The sequence below is a fragment of the Xyrauchen texanus genome, chromosome 32, assembly GCF_025860055.1.
Source record: "Xyrauchen texanus isolate HMW12.3.18 chromosome 32, RBS_HiC_50CHRs, whole genome shotgun sequence".
NCBI lineage: Eukaryota > Metazoa > Chordata > Actinopteri > Cypriniformes > Catostomidae > Xyrauchen > Xyrauchen texanus.
This window is the reverse complement of record NC_068307.1, coordinates 1,278,951-1,289,229: the sequence shown is the minus strand read 5'-3', so window position 1 is coordinate 1,289,229 and position 10,279 is coordinate 1,278,951. Positions and strand designations below refer to the sequence as shown.

At 40.2% G+C, this 10,279-nt stretch overlaps 1 long non-coding RNA gene across 1 annotated transcript; it reads left to right on the top strand.

The window, feature by feature from the left end:
- Positions 1-7,649: 7,649 nt before the first annotated feature.
- Positions 7,650-8,240, top strand: LOC127626092 (uncharacterized). The gene is made up of 3 exons (XR_007968404.1): positions 7,650-7,731; positions 7,904-7,989; positions 8,076-8,240. It is a non-coding gene; the product is annotated as an uncharacterized LOC127626092 (long non-coding RNA).
- Positions 8,241-10,279: the final 2,039 nt, after the last annotated feature.

Below are 10,279 nucleotides of genomic sequence, written 5' to 3'. Positions count from 1 at the left end.
CATCAGGGTATACCATTGCCATGAAGGGGTGTACCTGGTCTGCAACTATGTTTAGGAAGGAGGCATGTGTCAAATTGACGTCCACATGAATGGCCGGACCCAGGGTTTCCCTGCAGAACATTGTCCAGAGCATCACACTCCCTCCACTGGCTTATCGTCTTCCCACAGTGCATCCTGGTGCCATCACTTCCCCAGGTACACGGCCGTCCACGTGATGTAAAAGAAAGCAGGACTCATCGGACCAGGCGACCTTCTTCCACTGCTTCAAGGTCCAGTTCCAACGCTCACGTACCCATTGACGGCGCTTTCGAATGTGGACAGGTGTCACATCATGGGCACTCTGACCGGTCTGTTGCATACACAGCAGGGTGCAATGCACTGTGTGTTGTGACACATTCCTCCCGTAACCATCATTAAAAATGTCTGGCATGTCATCTTCCCACATTACATCCTGTTGCCATCACTTCCCCAGGTACCCGGCCATCTTTAACAGCTCCAAGGTACAGTTTCAACGTTCACGTGCCCATTGTAGGCACTTTTGAATGTGGACTGGGGTCATCGTGGGCACTCACATTCCTCTCGTAACCATCATTAAAATTGTCTGTGACTTGTCCCACAGTAGACCTTCTGTCGGTTCAGACCAGACGGGAAAGCCTTCACACATCGAAGTTGGTTTGTCGTTCCTCAGACCACTGCTGACCGGGAGCACCACACATGCCTTGCCGCTTCAGAGATGCTCTGACCCAGTCGTCTGGCCATAACAATCTGGCCCTTGTCGCTCAGTCACTCAGTCACTCAGGTCTTTACTCCTGCCCATTTCGCCTGCATTCGACACGTTGACTACGAGAACTGATTGTTCGCTCACCATCTAACCTACCCAGACCTTGACATGTGACCTTGTTAGGAGATGATCAACGTTAATCACTTCACCTGTGAGTGGACAAAAAGTTTTGACTCATCGGTGTATATACAGCAGGACTTGGGCAGGCTAAAGGGTTCCTAAAAAAACAAAACACTTAAAAGTTAAATAAAGTTACTGGATATTTGCTGACGTGTTACATAAACTGCCTATAATAACACGTTGTAAAAGTTGGCCTCAGCTATTCATTGTTAAAATCATCTTTTAATGCATATGTTAATGAGGGACACAAAAGGCACCAATTTTGCAGAATGACCCAAAGCAAAATGGGTAGTATAACACTTCATTGCTCGCATTGTTCATTAAAACAGTAGTTAAGAACAGCACTAATGTTGCAACAAGGGCACTGAAATTCAAATATGAAGATAAAAGATAAAATAAAGCTTCTGTTAGCATTACTAAACATAAAGCAATATGTAGCTGTGGCAATCACAGCAGTTGTAGTGATGGTTGCCATAGTAATTGTGCGTAGCAGTGGAGGATGTGAAGTGTTTGATTTTCTCCTCAGGGACAGAGAGCGTCAGAGTGGATAGACCATTGCTGTCCGCTAGTTTATTGTGTTTCATGGCCATAAACATCCTGACCTTGGGTTTTCTGGTCCATAACAAGTTTTAGTACCGCTATGAAACATGTACACATCTGAGCTGTCCACACACAGTGACCTTTCACAAAAACATACACGGATTGTGCCAGCAAGGGATATGGATCATGGGAAGGTTTGCTTAATGTTTTGCAAGCAGTTAGTTAGAGTTGTAAGCAAGTTTACCTGAAGCAACACCCTTAAACAAACAAGAGAGAATTTATTTTCTGAAATAGCTTTGCAGTCCCCTGCAAACGTTTCTTGTTGTCTCACAAAAAACGTTTTTCTTTATCCTCGCCTTTTCTCCCCAATTTGGAACGCCCAATTCCCAATGAGCTGTAAGTCCTCGTGGTGGCGTTGTGACTCACCTCAGTCTGGGTGGCGGAGGACGAATCTCAGTTGCCTCCGCGTCTGAGACCGTCAATCCATGCATCTTATCACATTACTTGTTGAGTGTGTTACCGTGGAGACGTAGCGCGTGTGGATGCTTCACGCTATTCTCCGCGGCATCCACGCACAACTCGCCACACGCCCCACCGAGAGCGAGAACCACATTATAGCGACCAAGAGGAGGTTACCCCATGTGACTCTACCCTCCCTAGCAACCGGCCCAATTTGGTTGCTAAGGCTGGAGTCACTCACCACACGCTCCACCGAGAGTGAGAACCACATTATAGCGACCACGAGGAGGTTACCCCATGTGACTCTACCCTCCCTAGCAACCGGCCCAATTTGGTTGCTAAGGCTGGAGTCACTCACCACACGCCCCACCGAGAGCAAGAACCACTTTATAGCGACCACGAGGAGGTTACCCCATATGACTCTACCCTCCCTAACAACCGGGCCAATTTGGTTGCTAAGGAGACCTGGCTGGAGTCTCTCAGCATGTGGTTGTCAGCGTCAATACTCGCTGAGCTACTCAGGCCCCCCCATTTTGTCACAACTTAATTTAATTGCATTCAAACAACTTAATTTATTTAAATGGAAGTTTATTAATCTATTTGTGGTGGGACTAAATGAATACTTTTTGTTGACATAACTGAAAATGGGCAGGGGATTTGTAGCTCATAGCATGCTTTGCATGGATGCGGAAAGTAACATTTTGATATTAAGTGGTATTTTATGTATTTTTGAGAAATATGAGAAAAGGGGGAGACTTAATGGTGTTTCATGTTGTTATTTTGGTATTTAATAGAGATTCTGCTGCGCTGGGTAACATTTGTGGCAAAACGTTGATCTACAACAAACAACATACTGTGTTGCTTTACTCAAAAAGTATGCTAATGTATGCTATTGCTAGCTAAAAGCTAGCTAACATCGAAACCTAAATAAGTAATGTGACACAAAAATATTATGTAAAACTGAATAAATAAATCATCTTGGGGACACAAAAAAAATCAAATTTTTTCACAACTTTTGTGGTTTTATGATTATGATGTTTATTTCCATTAGTTCTGTATTATTAATCCCATATAGCAAACGTACATCTCCCAGATGTCTGTTTAAGAGTGTTTCATGTGGATCATCACATTCTGATTAAGACTGAACTGCTTGATTTAACATTTAAAAAACATCATAAACGTCTCTGACGAATGTCGTATTGACATCTGAGAGAAAACCACTTATGGACGTATTGCATATGAACAAACAATAATAATAATTATAAAACCATCTTTCAGATGTAAACAGGGATTAAGCTGATTTTTGGGTGTAATCAGTGTATTGGTGTGCATGTAAACGTGCTCAAAGATTTAGGGTGTTAACTATTGACAAGACAGTAAGAGTGGCCTAAAGCAATGCATCAACTGTATTATTTGGCAGCATTATTTCCCCCGTTCATGCGGCCGAAGTAATGTCAGATGAAAAGTAAAGTTGTTAAGGTTACATCAACAATTTTGCACATTTTGATGAAAAATGACTTTTTTTCATCAAACATTTGAATGACTTTTGAATAATGTGCACTGATGAATCGTGCACAATAACACCAGAAAAGTGTGTGACAGTAAATATACTTCATCTTAATTTGAATTTCATGTTCTTCCTTTAAAGTGCAGAAACCTGTCATGTGTTCATTTCATTTAGAGACGTTTAAAAACAGTTTAACACATTTTAACAAGAAATCCAAAAACTCTAAAGCTGTCATACACATAAGGTGACACTAATAGATAAATTCAAGGTGTTTAGTGGTAAAATCAAAAGTGTAGGTTTGAGAACGTGAGAAATGAAAGACAAAGACCTTTTTTGTAGTATTTATTCAGTCTTTTACTGTGTCATCCTCTCACACACTTTATTGATCTCTAAATCTCGTTCTTTCTCTCTCGTGTTTGTGTGTGCGTGTGTGTTTTGTGTGTGTTTTGTGTGTGTGTGTGTGTATATGTGTATGTTTCGTGTGTATGTGTTTGTGTGTTTTTAGTGCATGCGTGTGTGAGCATGTGTGTGTTTTTTTGTGTGTGTGCATGTGTTTGTGCGTGTGTGTGTGTGTGTGCATATGCATGTGTGTGTGTGTGTGTGTGTGTTTATGTGTGTGTGTGTGTATGTGTGTGTGTGTGTGTGTGTTTCTGTGCATGTGTGTGTGCATATGCATGTGTGTGTGTGTGCGTGTGTGTGTGTGCATGTGTGTGTGTGTTTGTGTGTGTGTGCATGTGTTTGTGCGTGTGTGTGTATATGCATGTGTGTGTGTGTGCATGCGTGTGTGCATGTGTGTGTTTGTGTGTGTGTGTGTGCAGGTGTGTTTGTGCGTGTGTGTGTGTATATGCATGTGTGTGTTTTTTGTGTGCGCGTGTGTGTGTGCTTGTGTGTGTGTGTGAGCATGTGTGTGTTTTTTGTGTGTGTGTGCATGTGTTTGTGCGTGTGTGTGTGTGCATATGCATGTGTGTGTGTGTGCATGCGTGTGTGTGCATGTGTGTGTTTCTGTGCATGTGTGTTTGTGCGTGTGTGTGTGTGTATATGCATGTGTGTGTGTGTTTTTGTGTGCGCGTGTGTGTGTGCTGTGTGTGTGTGTGTGTGAGTATGTGTGTGTTTTTTGTGTGTGTGTGTGCATGTGTGTGTTTTTTGTGCGTGCGTGTGTGTGCTTGTGTGCACTTGTGTGTGTGCATGTTTTTTGTGTGCGCGTGTGTGCTTGTGTGTGTATGTGTGTGTGCGCTCATTTTTTTGTTTATAAACTGGTAATTACAATGGTATTATGCTGTAAATGTTGTGGATGAGGACATTTCTAATGTCCCGATAATTCAAATCTAAATTTGAAAATTTAAACATGCAGGTTTTTTTGTGAGGTTTAGGGGACAGAATCTATAGTTCATACAGTATAAAAATAATTATGTCGATGGAGAGTCCTCATAATGATAGCTGCACCAACATGTGTGTACGTGTGTGTGTGAGTGAGATAGTGTGTGAGTGTGTGTGTGTGTGTGTGTGTGTGTGTGTATGTATGTACAAAAACAGAGTTGTAAATGGGTCATGCCTTTCTGTTTTCTTTACAAATAAGAAGTCAATGCCTCTGCACAGGGAGTATCCTCACTTCCCCTGACCTCATGACCTCATGACCTCAGCCACACAAACTATGTGGGGAGGCAGATGACAATCAGCAGGTTCAGTCCTGGCAGTCCGACGTCACAGTGAGATTGAGTGCAGCCTCCTGCAGGATATTAACTACTGCCATATCAGCCAGCAATCTGACCACTCTCTCTCTCTCTCTCTCTCTCTCTCTCTCTCTCTCTCTCTCACTCACACACACACACACACACACACACACACACACACACACACACATGTTGTGTTTCCATGTTTTATGGGGACTTTCCATAGACATAATGGTTTTTATACTGTACAAACTTTATATTCTATCCCCTAAACCTAACCCTACCCCTAAACCTAACCCTCACAGAAAACTTTCTGCATTTTTACATTTTCAAAAAACATAATTTAGTATGATTTATAAGCTGTTTTCCTCATGGGGACCGACAAAATGTCCCCACAAGGTCAAAAATTTCGGGTTTTACTATCCTTATGGGGACATTTGGTCCCCACAAAGTGATAAATACACGCTCACACACACACACACTCACTACCTCACACACACACTCACACAGCGTGCTGTTACACGATACATCACTACATTTTTTTAAATGTCATATTGGATGAAACTAGAGACTCTAATCTTTTGACTCAAACAGGTTTCAATGTAAAAACTTCATTAGGTTTCTTACCAGATGTAGTTTTGTTGCCGTTGCTCCCAAAGACAAACTCTGCTGTGATCAGCGCCATGTTGTTTGTCTAAAGTTTAACCCTTTACTGACAGCACAGAGTCTTCTGAACTGAGAGTCGAAAGAAATTAGACAACTGTGGAACTGTCCTAATTTTTAAGCACTGCTAGAAACTGTTTTCACATAAAAATAATGAAATGGTTTAGTTTTATTTCACTATTTGTTTAAATGATCATTGTTTTAAACGTGTTATAATTTGTCTTTTTATAATGGATTTTCAAAGTTTAATATTGAAGGACTGGGACTAGGCTAAAACACTCAAATCTATACATAAAAGGCATAATAAAAATACCAAAAATAAATGAAGGACTGGTAAAAAAGTTTCCAATTAAATGTGCTGTAAGCGATTTCTTTATGGAAAGGCATGCAACATTTTATTACATTTTATTAAGAAAGATATTACTGAAATAAGTGTCGAAAGATATCTCACAGGTCTCTGTGACAGCTCAGAAAAATGTGTCCATGGGCCGCGGTCTTGTACGCTTTCAACCTATCAATCATTTTATGCGTTCTCATTGTATTGCAATTGTATCTAATTATTGAGGCTTAATGCCATTTTTATGCCTTGTTGTTCATAACAGTTGTCAGCAGAGGGCGCTATTTCACTTCTGTTGTTTTTACAACCGTTTCTGTACAATATCGGTCTCAATAAAGCTCATTTGGTTTCTAAGGAGTGCAGGTTTTGGAAAGAGGGGGCGTGGCTAATCCAGCGGCTAAGTTTGTGAGATTTCTAGAATGGCGAAAATCGCCTACAGCACCTTTAAAGTCAAAGTAGTTATATCAGCTTAACACATTAAGTTGGTCTTGCATTCTGCTGAAGTCAGATCAACAGATCAAACGCACACAGAACATACATTTTCAGGATTTACTTCAATGTTTGTATGAGGCTGTCACTCCCAAAACTTTGCAGTGTTTACATAGTTCCACTGACATACTACGTTCCCATTGCCTCCCTTCTTCAAAATGTACACTTTAAAAAGAAAAAAACTATAATACTCCAACAGAACTTAATTATACAGTATACTGTAATGTTTATAAGAAAATGCTTCCTTTTCTTTGCCCACAGCTATCAAATGCACATCCTTTTCACAAACAGATCATAAAACATTGTTCTCTGAGGCTTTATTGCAGCTTTTCTCTGCCTTTTCTTTAACTGAGAGTGGAGGATTTTATTTGACATGGTTAAACTGTCTCATTGTAGAATTGTTCTTTCTGTCTCCCACACACACAGACACACAAAGACACTAATGCTGCTGAAGTGTCACACGTCCTTATATCAGGCTATGCTTAACATACTGAATGTGCAGAAGAGACAGATCTCTCTCTCTCTCTCTCTCTTTTTAATTCCTTTTTATCTGTTATTATCACTCTGCTGCCCAGAGCAGGGAAAGCTACAGAAAAATCCAAGCCACAGGGGATCTTTTTTAACTTAGACTGAGTGATATGTGCCCAGGCGGGCATGTGATCAAATGGGCAGCCCCCTGTTCGCCTGTCACATGTGTTCAAACTTTCTTTGCGCCTTTGGAGCATATGTTATCAAACACAGTGTATCATCAGAGTGCCAACAGCATGCTGGTTCATCCCTCAATCTGTTTTGTGGAAAATGGTGAAGAGCTGAACGATGGACAAAAGATATTAAGCCCCTGCAGCTTTACATGTCATCTGAGTGTATGTGTGTTTGCGATGACAAGTGTGATGTTTCTATGAAAGGGTTACAAAGTTATCTAGAAGAGCTTAGATATTCATCTGTCCACAGTGAGACAAACTGTCTATAAATGGAGATGATTTAGTACTATAGGTACTCTCACTAGAAGTGGCCATTAGATATTCATCTGTCCACAGTTAGACAAACTCTCTATAAATGGAGATGATTTAGTACTATAGGTACTCTCACTAGAAGTGGCCGTTAGATATTCATCTGTCCACAGTTAGACAAACTCTCTATAAATGGAGATGATTTAGTACTATAGGTACTCTCACTAGAAGTGGCCGTTAGATATTCATCTGTCCACAGTGAGACAAACTGTCTATAAATGGAGATGATTTAGTACTATAGGTACTCTCACTAGAAGTGGCAATTAGATATTCATCTGTCCACAGTTAGACAAACTCTCTATAAATGGAGATGATTTAGTACTATAGGTACTCTCACTAGAAGTGGCCGTTAGATATTCATCTGTCCACAGTTAGACAAACTCTCTATAAATGGAGATGATTTAGTACTATAGGTACTCTCACTAGAAGTGGCCGTTAGATATTCATCTGTCCACAGTGAGACAAACTCTCTATAAATGGAGATGATTTAGTACTATAGGTACTCTCACTAGAAGTGGCCGTTAGATATTCATCTGTCCACAGTTAGACAAACTCTCTATAAATGGAGATGATTTAGTACTATAGGTACTCTCACTAGAAGTGGCCGTTAGATATTCATCTGTCCACAGTTAGACAAACTCTCTATAAATGGAGATGATTTAGTACTATAGGTACTCTCACTAGAAGTGGCTGTTAGATATTCATCTGTCCACAGTTTGACAAATTGTCTATAAATGGAGATGTTATAGTACTATATGTACTCTCACTAGAAGTGGCTGTCTAGTCAAGATGACTCAAAGGGAACACAGAAGAATGATCAATGAGGTAAAACAGATCACTAGAGTGACAGATAAAGTCTTAGGAATCATTGGAACTGCAGAACATCTCTGTTCATGAGGCTACTGTACGGAAAACATTAAACAGGTATGGTGTTCATGGCAGGACATCATGAAGGAAGCCGCTGCTTTCCAACGAAAACATTGCTGCACCCTGAAGTTTGCAAAAGATCTCCTTGACGCTCTGCAACGCTACAGGGAAAATGTTGTGTGGACTGATGAAACTAAGGTTGAATTGTTTAGGAAGAACATTCAGCCCGAAATGAAAACATCATCCCAACGGTGTAGTACGGTGGAGGGAACATCTTTGCTACTTCAGGGCCTGGACCGCTTGCCATCATCAAGTGTAAAAATGAATTCCCAAGCTTATCAAGATATCCAAGAGGATAATGTCAGGGTGGCTGTGCACCAGCTGAAGCTCAGTAGAAGTTGGGTGATGCAGCAGGACAATGACCCTAAACATCGAAGCAAAATACAGAATGGCTTCAAAAAAGAAAGTCCACCTTTTGGAGTGTCCCAGTCAGAGCCCAGACCTTAACCCAATAGAGATGATGTGGAATGACCACAAGAGAGCCGTTCACACCAGACATCCCTAGAATATGGCTGAGCTGAAGCAGTTCTGTAAGAAAAAATGGTCCAATAATTGTTCTGAAGGCTGTGCAGGTCTGATCTGCAAAAATACTTGGTTGAGGTTATTGCTGCCAACGCAGGATCGACCAGTTATTAAATCTAGTTATTGTGAAATCTGCTGAAATGTGTTGTGGCTGAATTCGGAATTCTAGCTAGATGGAGTTCTCTTATTAACTTATTATGAGAAATTTAATTGCCTATTACTTTCTTGATTTTGTTATATTTTAGACATTCCATTGTTCTGTTTATCCTTTTCTTCCACACCTTTCCTTACCTCCCATCTGTGAACTTCTGCTCAGTCATGTCTAAATTATTCTATTCTGTTCTATTCTTAACGAGGTCCTGCTCTCCTCTGCTGCATGAAACTTTAGAAATTCAGATCAAATATGCAGTTGATAGGATAGACATAAATGTACAGCTCTATTTTTAGCAAAAGTGTTATTTAGAATATTCTGGAATAATCAGACTAACTAAAAAAATGAATTAAAAAAAATCCCATAGTATATTCACAGTTATTTGGACATGCTCATACCTTGATTTTAAACTCATGGCAATCCCATGGTTTATTGTACTACTAAAGCATTCTTTGATGTACTTTTGAGTAATGTAAATACCACGGTATTTGAATATGCTAATCATTAAGTACCATGGTATTACCGTGTGACATCATCACTGTAACATATTGCCACCTCATGTTTCTTTGGACATTGTACTGCCATAGTATTCATAAATTACATACTGTATGTAAATATCATGGTACCTAAAAATGGTAATGTGTCATTATGGAAAGGTATTATACTATTACCACCTGATACTAGATGTTATAGCTTACTTTTGTGTGTAGAATTGAATCCTAAAAGAATTATGTGCATATAAAACGATATTGTGCTGTAGTTAGTACATGAGCAGTCATTGAGACAGATATGTCTCAGATTTCTTGATGTCTCTGAATTTAAATTGCTTAGCTTGGCTTTGGCTTCTGTGCACAATGCAAACAATTATGATCCAGCTGTAGATGATCTTTGAACAGACTTTTCCAGTTCCAGTGAACTTAACCAGTTCACTGGTTAAACTCTCAAGGCCGGACTATGTGGATATGAATTAGTCGCTGCACCTGGAAGTGTAAACACAGTACCTATGAGTCACTTCTCTAACATCTTTGTGTCTTCTGCTTTATCCTTCCTTTTCTGGAATGTAACCTTCTCTCTGTCTCTCCTCATTTTACCCTCCTTCCCTC